At 40.5% G+C, this 7,068-nt stretch overlaps 1 long non-coding RNA gene across 6 annotated transcripts; it reads right to left on the minus strand.

Moving 5' to 3' along the window:
- Positions 1 to 214: 214 nt before the first annotated feature.
- On the minus strand, positions 215 to 5,281 carry LOC123144175 (uncharacterized). Of its 6 annotated transcripts, XR_006471332.1 has the most exons (5): positions 4,765 to 5,274; positions 4,188 to 4,286; positions 3,162 to 3,332; positions 3,001 to 3,079; positions 215 to 2,653 (listed from the first exon to the last, which is right to left on the minus strand). It is a non-coding gene; the product is annotated as an uncharacterized lncRNA (long non-coding RNA). The 6 variants fall into 6 exon arrangements; XR_006471324.1 differs by having other exon boundaries at positions 215 to 500; positions 974 to 3,332; positions 4,765 to 5,281; XR_006471325.1 differs by having other exon boundaries at positions 215 to 500; positions 2,574 to 3,332; positions 4,765 to 5,278.
- Between the last annotated feature and the right edge of the window lie 1,787 nt (positions 5,282 to 7,068).

Genomic DNA, 7,068 nt, shown 5'->3' on the forward strand with positions numbered 1-7,068 from the left:
ATCTGCAAGCCGTCACTTGTGACAGTGGAATGGATTTTAACTATTTCTGTTAATGTTGCGAGTGTTAGAATATACTCTCGCGCCATGGCTTGTCTCGCTATTTCTGTTAACTAGATGACACGTTGCGCCAATGGCGCAAAGGGCGAGTGTGAACTATGTTTTCAAACCATTCAAATAAGAATATTCAGAGACCAATCATAGAATCCTTGAAGCATAAGGGAATATATATTTTGATATGATGTTCATACATGGAATTATATATTACATTGCATGGTAGGTTTATAGGCCAAAAGAAAGGCATGAGATCAGTTCATTAAAAACAAAGCTACATAGGCAGAGATGCACCATATAGATAGCTTTGGTCACTCAGCTTACGGTAACTATGATATGTCATTTACATTAGGGTAGAGTCACTGCCGCATATGCCATCGGTATCGAAAATGACCTCATTGTCTAAGCAGCTATTCATGGTGGGTGGCAACAACAACATTGACAAAACCCTACAATGTTCAGAAAATAAGAAATAACTTAATTTGGATGTACGTGTACTATGTACAACAATACAAAATAAGGGATGAAACTCAAACATGAATGTAGAAGTGTACGCAATATCAAAGACGGGCCAAAACTCAAACATGAATATAGAAGTGTACAGCAAAAGGAAGTATCACAGCTTAGACAATACTGCTTAGTTTGCTACATTCTGTCCTCCAACATATGGCGGAGTAACATAGGCTGTGCAAGTTTTCTTATTTTCAGTACATTTTGGGGGTTTATATAAATTACGGGCAGTCCACTAACTTTATTTGGGTTGTTACTGAATATGTGTAAAGAGGTTACTGAACATAGATATATTTTTAGAGCACTAACTTATTAATGAATAAGTCGGAGAAACGCCAAAACAACTCTAAGAGCACGCCATCAACAACGCAAGACAACAAGACCAGTGACATGCCCAGCAGAAGGTTCTTACTCATGTTCAGGTAAGCCACATGGAACTGCTGCCAAAGAATTATGAGCACCAAACTCTCCTGGAGAAGCTCAAGCTCCACCAAACAGTTCTGCTAGACTCATATTATTGTGCCTGTTTGAGGAGGCTTTTCTTATTCCCCTTAAAAAGGAGGACCCAAAAAAAGCACACCCAAAATGAACTCAGAATGAAAAAAATATACAGACTGCATAGCATCTACCGAGAGCGGAAGGAAATGCAATTTATGGGTAATATTATCATGAAAGTGCTTGCTGTAATGTGATGTGGTATAATTCTGAAGCAAGAGAAATTTTTTATACAGAGAAAACCAAGCTGATCAAATGATAAGTATTTATAGCCAACAGCTAAATGGTGCACATCATATTCATACGAACCCTAGTATGACATTGGCTGGAAATTTTTAAACTGTAATAACACAAACAGATTGAACATGGTTGCATACTTGCATATAGCCTGGGTCTCTGTGGTTACACTGCAAAACAATAATTTGGTTTTGGGCAGTGGCAGTAACAGCAAATGTAAGGACCCGCACGGTGCTTCCAAAACTGTCATAACTGCACATCTCTTGCTAAATAAAGAATATTTAGAAAATCAGAACACTCCAAAAATGCCCCCCTCTATCTCTTCCCTGCCCTTCATCACGCTTCATCATTTATGTATCTGACTAAGTGAATAATTAACCATAAGACTATCAAGTTTTTGACAAAATAATATAGTATATATTAACAATGGTCTACTGTTTGAAACAAGCCGTTTCTGCACTTGCATGAAGTGAAATAAAAGTTAAGAGCTTGCCGCAAAAAGCATGAACCCTTCTAAACCAAGGGGTGTTGAGAAATTGCAAGAAAAAAATATGGTCAGAGAATGGACAAAAACCAGAAGTAACCTGAGAAGATTTGGTGAACAGAAGTATTGTCTGGTAATAGTAATTTAAAGTATGGTCGGATTTAGAAACATGAGTGATAATACTAATTTAAAGTATGGCCAACTTTAGAGACATCACTGGTAATAGTAATCAGATCTAAACACCGGGAAACATGAAGTTCTTGGAATTGCGCTAGGAGACTCAAGCAAATTATGCTACTCTGTCCGTTCACTTTTGTAAGTCATTTCAGACAATTGAAAATGGACTACTTTGCACACTATCTGAAATATCTTCAAGGCCTTATAAAAGTGAACAGAGGGAGTAGAAAAGAAACCAAAAAATTATCTGTGTGATGCAATCAAGTGTATAGCATACATGAATGTAATAAATATTGTATATGAGCAGGAAAATAGAAGAATTGGTTATATGTGTGACCACTCTTCTTATCTGGCACAAAAGGCATATAACACAATATTGATTGCATCCTACGGTTAGAAATAGATAGAGAATTATTCAGTTAACCCTACAATTATATCTGGAACCACATCCATCTTTCGACACAAAAATGAAATTCTACACCTCAAACCATGAATCTAAACGGCACCAAGCAATATTCATAGCAACATGTGCAGCCCCTCACCTTAATCAAATCCAAGTGATACCAAAAGAAAGTATCAAACTGAAGCAAAAATAATAATTAGAGAGTAAACCAGGTACCTGAACACCCAAGCCAACTAAAGCCGTGGCTGCGAGGGAAATCGTGACTCGTGAGGTTGCAAATCCACACCGATTAGTATCTGCAAAACATCAAAAAGTAGACAAACAAACACTATCAATCTGGTCTACGGAATCACTCCCTCTCAGCGAATCCCCTGATTTAGAGCTTGTTTTTCTTTTTTCAGAATTTGATAGCAAACTTGAACTGTACCAAGAAAGGATTAGCATTGGTAGCCTTGCAATGCAATGAAGGAAAAGATCAAATTAGTAGAAAACCTATAACAGAAGCTTCAATGAGCCTTTGTATAAACAAATTGGTTTAATTTGGCATCCCCTAAATTATTGGAGTACTAAACAATACAAAGTAGGACACCGAGAATTGCATAGAGTCGAAAACTGAAGCTCATAACAATAGACATGCACTTACATAATAGGCCTAGATGTTCAATATATTGCCATATTGTGGTTTTGCAAATGACAGAGAGATTCAACCTGGAGTAAGCTATCTGAAATAAATTAATCCAACAAATCAAATAATAGTCCTGATGGGATGTACCTCGAATTAACTTAACAGGGACCATCTAGTACCGTGCAATGGACGAGCAGGCGCGTGGAATTGACGAGAGAATAAAAAATAGGTATATGAGGCATTGAAGATCCATGTGAGATGTCAAAGTAAATCGTCAGAGAAACAAGCCCAAGCACCTTCTAGAGCAGCGAGTGAGTTCGTCGATGAAGCTGGAATTGCAACATTTGTTCCTGTAGAAAAATAGAACGACAGCGTGTCTGTAATTGCATTTTCCATTTGTTTTAGGTGTTGTTCACTTACACTGCTGCTTTTTTTGTGAATAAAGGCATCTATGTTCGCACATCAGATTACACCGAGATTAGAAAACAGAGAATACACTATGTTATGTTGCAATAAAAAATAGGAAGGAAATTGGGTGACTGGTATAATCATATATTGGTCGGTGACTCATAAGAAGGGAATTGCTTGGTCAACAAATATATATATCTGCACCCTGTACATAGTATAATGCTGCAGATATATGTTTGATGGAAGTTGGTTTCATGGTCTTATTCTGACAGCAAGAAAACTAAATAAATTGATTTTTCGTATATTCAAAATATGGTCCATCTTATGCATACAAGGTGCTATCTTGGCATGGATACAACCTGCAACCATATGCACAGGAGGTGTGTCTATCTTAGGAGGAGCATAGTTTCAGAAGAGTATTTCTTTATTTGAAGCGGTTTGATTTTTTTTCCCGCATGATCCACTGCTCAACTCGGTGTTCAGAGTAAGAACAGAGCAGCTGGAACGGCACAGATGTGCAGCCACACACACACACACACACACACACACACACACACACACACACACACACACACACATAATAATCAGAACAGTTTTGCAAGTTAGATCTAAATTTTATATACGATTAATGTTGGCACTCCATTGGCAATGTATTGGCACAGAACACATCAACATAGATTAATGTTGGTCGTATGGAAAAATACCAAGAGAGATTAATGCATATATTTTATGGCTCTCAGTTTTGAAATCAACATGGTTTATAGCGATGAAGAAACAAAAGGTATTAGCTCTATTACCTCACACAACCATTCGAAGTAATCACCAGGAGACGAAAGAACGTATCAGGCTGTAGGAGTTAACATGACCTCCGTTGCATTGTTCATACACACTCAATTCTGAAAAAGAAAAACATAAGCTTCAGTAGCAAACAAATAGAATCTTAAAACCATGTATATATATACAGAAAAAAGAAAGTTAGGAATGCAAACTGTCCTATTACTCACATGTGTGAAGAGCCAAAGCTATTTTCAAGTAGTATTATAAGGTAGCTCTAGATTTTAATCCATATCAATCAAATTAACTACTACAGAAAAACTAAGAACAATAAACCTGAACTATTGCACGAAAGAAAAAGCAGTTATGATGATCTCCTTCAATACCTAAATTGCAAAAAGCTAGTCGGTCTACTCAACTTGTTATTTTTTACTGGAAATAAATAATAGAAAAAAGAAATCAGATGAATTACATAGATTAATACTGCCCTGCCAGCCTTATTGGATTTTTATCAAACTCTTTGCAGGCACAGAGAAACAAAAACAGGGGATTGCAAGAAAGGGAGAGAGAAAACTCAGGAAGAGGAGTATGATTGTGTACGTGAAGCTGAATTGCGATAAAGTGGACGCTTGGAGAAGAGGCGGAGGAGGACGAGCAGCTGGACATCCTCCATGACGAAGCAGGGCTGGACTGCTCCTTCTCTCGTGGCCGACCTCCTCCCTCTCCCTCCAAACCACCGCGACGGACGGCTGGCCCCGCTGCTTCTTGTCCCCGACGTTGGCCTCTCCCTGGCTCCTGGCTCGCTGCTCGTCCCCACGCCGCCGGTCTCCCCTGCACCTCCACCAACCTTGAAGACCCCGCTTCCCCTCCTCACCCATGGGGACGACCAGCGGTGAATCTGGAACCACTGCGAGCAACGACCTGGAGGGGCTAGAGTGGGGAGGAAGAGGAGAGACAGCGGCGACACAGGAGAGAGAGGATGAAGATGGGGAGAGGCGGCGGCGGCGGCGGCTTGGAGGGAGATCGAGGAAGAGGAGGGAGGGTCGCGTGGGGGCGTGGGTGGGGAAGCGCTAGGTTTTTACCGGGCGTTCGCCCGTGACTCTCCTCTCTCACGCAGGCACGGGAAAAACGCAATACAATGCTGGGTCCAGCAAGCAAATCAGACCTACCTGACATTGACATAGAGCAAAATGATGATGTAAAGAAGGACGGACGGCTGGGCCTTTGCCACCACCGTAAAAAGTACATTTCGTGGTGAATCGAACGAACCAGAACTACCACGCGATGCAGGCAGCTCAGGATGGCGGGTAGTGTAGCTGGATTTATATGTTCAATTTGAAGTGTATTATAGTATTAGACATTACTGTTCATGCACAAGTTGCTTAGTGTTGAAAGTCTGAAACTACCAATGAAATGATAGTGTTTCTATTCTAATGTTGAAAGTCTGCGACATTGGAATGGGATTTTAACTATTTCTGTTTATGTTGCGAGCGCTAGAATATACTCTCGGACCGGGGCTTGTCTCGCTATATATAGCTCTCATTTTATTCACGAGATGAAACCAATGTAGTATAACTAAGTTGTTTGATATATATGCATCCATATTGGGAAGTGAAGTGGATTTTCAATGTAATTTTCAGGAGGCATGATTCGGAACCACCCTTATAAAAGTTTGTGATTTTGTAGGTAGATCAGTGGTGAGATTAAAATTTATCCCTTCGATTAAGAAACACTATATTGTATTCCACGTGATCAGAATGTTCAGGACCCTCGAAACTCCGATTTGGTAGATAATTGATGGTTTTAGGTCGAGATCCATCCTTATTAGAAGCATTGGCGTACTTTGTAGCACCGTTGAATTACAACGTCAAAGTTATGATTGCCGTTACTTGCCACGATGGAATGGGATTTAAACTATTTATGATTATGTCGTGCGTGGTAGAATTCACTCTCGCATCGGGGCTTCTCTCGCTCTCATGTTTGATATGGGTGCATATTGGGAGTAAAGTGAATTTTCGATGTCAATTTTCAGGAGGCAGATTTGGACCCCCCCCCTCCTTATAGTTTACGATTTTGTATGTAGATTAGCGGTGAGATTAGAACTTACCCTTCTGATTAACAAACATTAATGTATTCCACGTGATCAGAGTGTTCAGGCCCCCTCGAAACTCCCATTTGGTAGATAATTGATCGTTTAGGCCGAAATCCATCCTTACTAGAACCATCAGCGTGCGTGTTGCAACATCAAAGTTATGCTCGCCGTAGTGCACCAAGAGATTTAGCAAATAGGTTGGAAATTCTGATTAATCTAAGATATACTATTCTTTGAAATAAACTCTGGTGTATTCTACAAGTTAGTTGCTTGATGGTTAAGAGGGGCATATACATGTAATTGTTATCTTGACTTAACATTGCTCAATATATACATTGTCTGGCGGTGTTCGCTCACATCTCTGGCCTGCTGTTGGGAGCCGGCGGGCAACGGCGTGGGGGCCGTCGTTCTGCCTAATAAAGGCGGCGGTCCTAGGGTTCCTCTCACGCCAAGACGAAGATTGGCTTGATGCTTGTCCTCCTTGATCTGATCGGAGTGTCACGTTCTGGAAGGCTCCGCCAATGAACTCCCTTGGGCACCTCATGCCTGGAGATTGCTGGATCAGATTGGGTTTGGTCGTGCGCACGAAGTGTCAAGTTTTTTCTGAACGTTTTTTTCTAGAGGGAGCGGCACGAAGCTCTGCTATTTGTTACCATCATGAGACATGTTTTTTTCGTTCCATGGTGAAGTCAAAGGCAGAGAATGTCATGGAAGTTGTGATCTGAGGACTAGTAATGGTGGTTCGAAACTTTGCGGTGATGATGAACTTGCTTGGTGTTTCGGGACTTGTAGCAGCGGCATGAAAGTGGGGG

This window comes from Triticum aestivum, chromosome 1B (assembly GCF_018294505.1).
Source record: "Triticum aestivum cultivar Chinese Spring chromosome 1B, IWGSC CS RefSeq v2.1, whole genome shotgun sequence".
Classification (NCBI taxonomy): Eukaryota; Viridiplantae; Streptophyta; class Magnoliopsida; order Poales; family Poaceae; genus Triticum; species Triticum aestivum.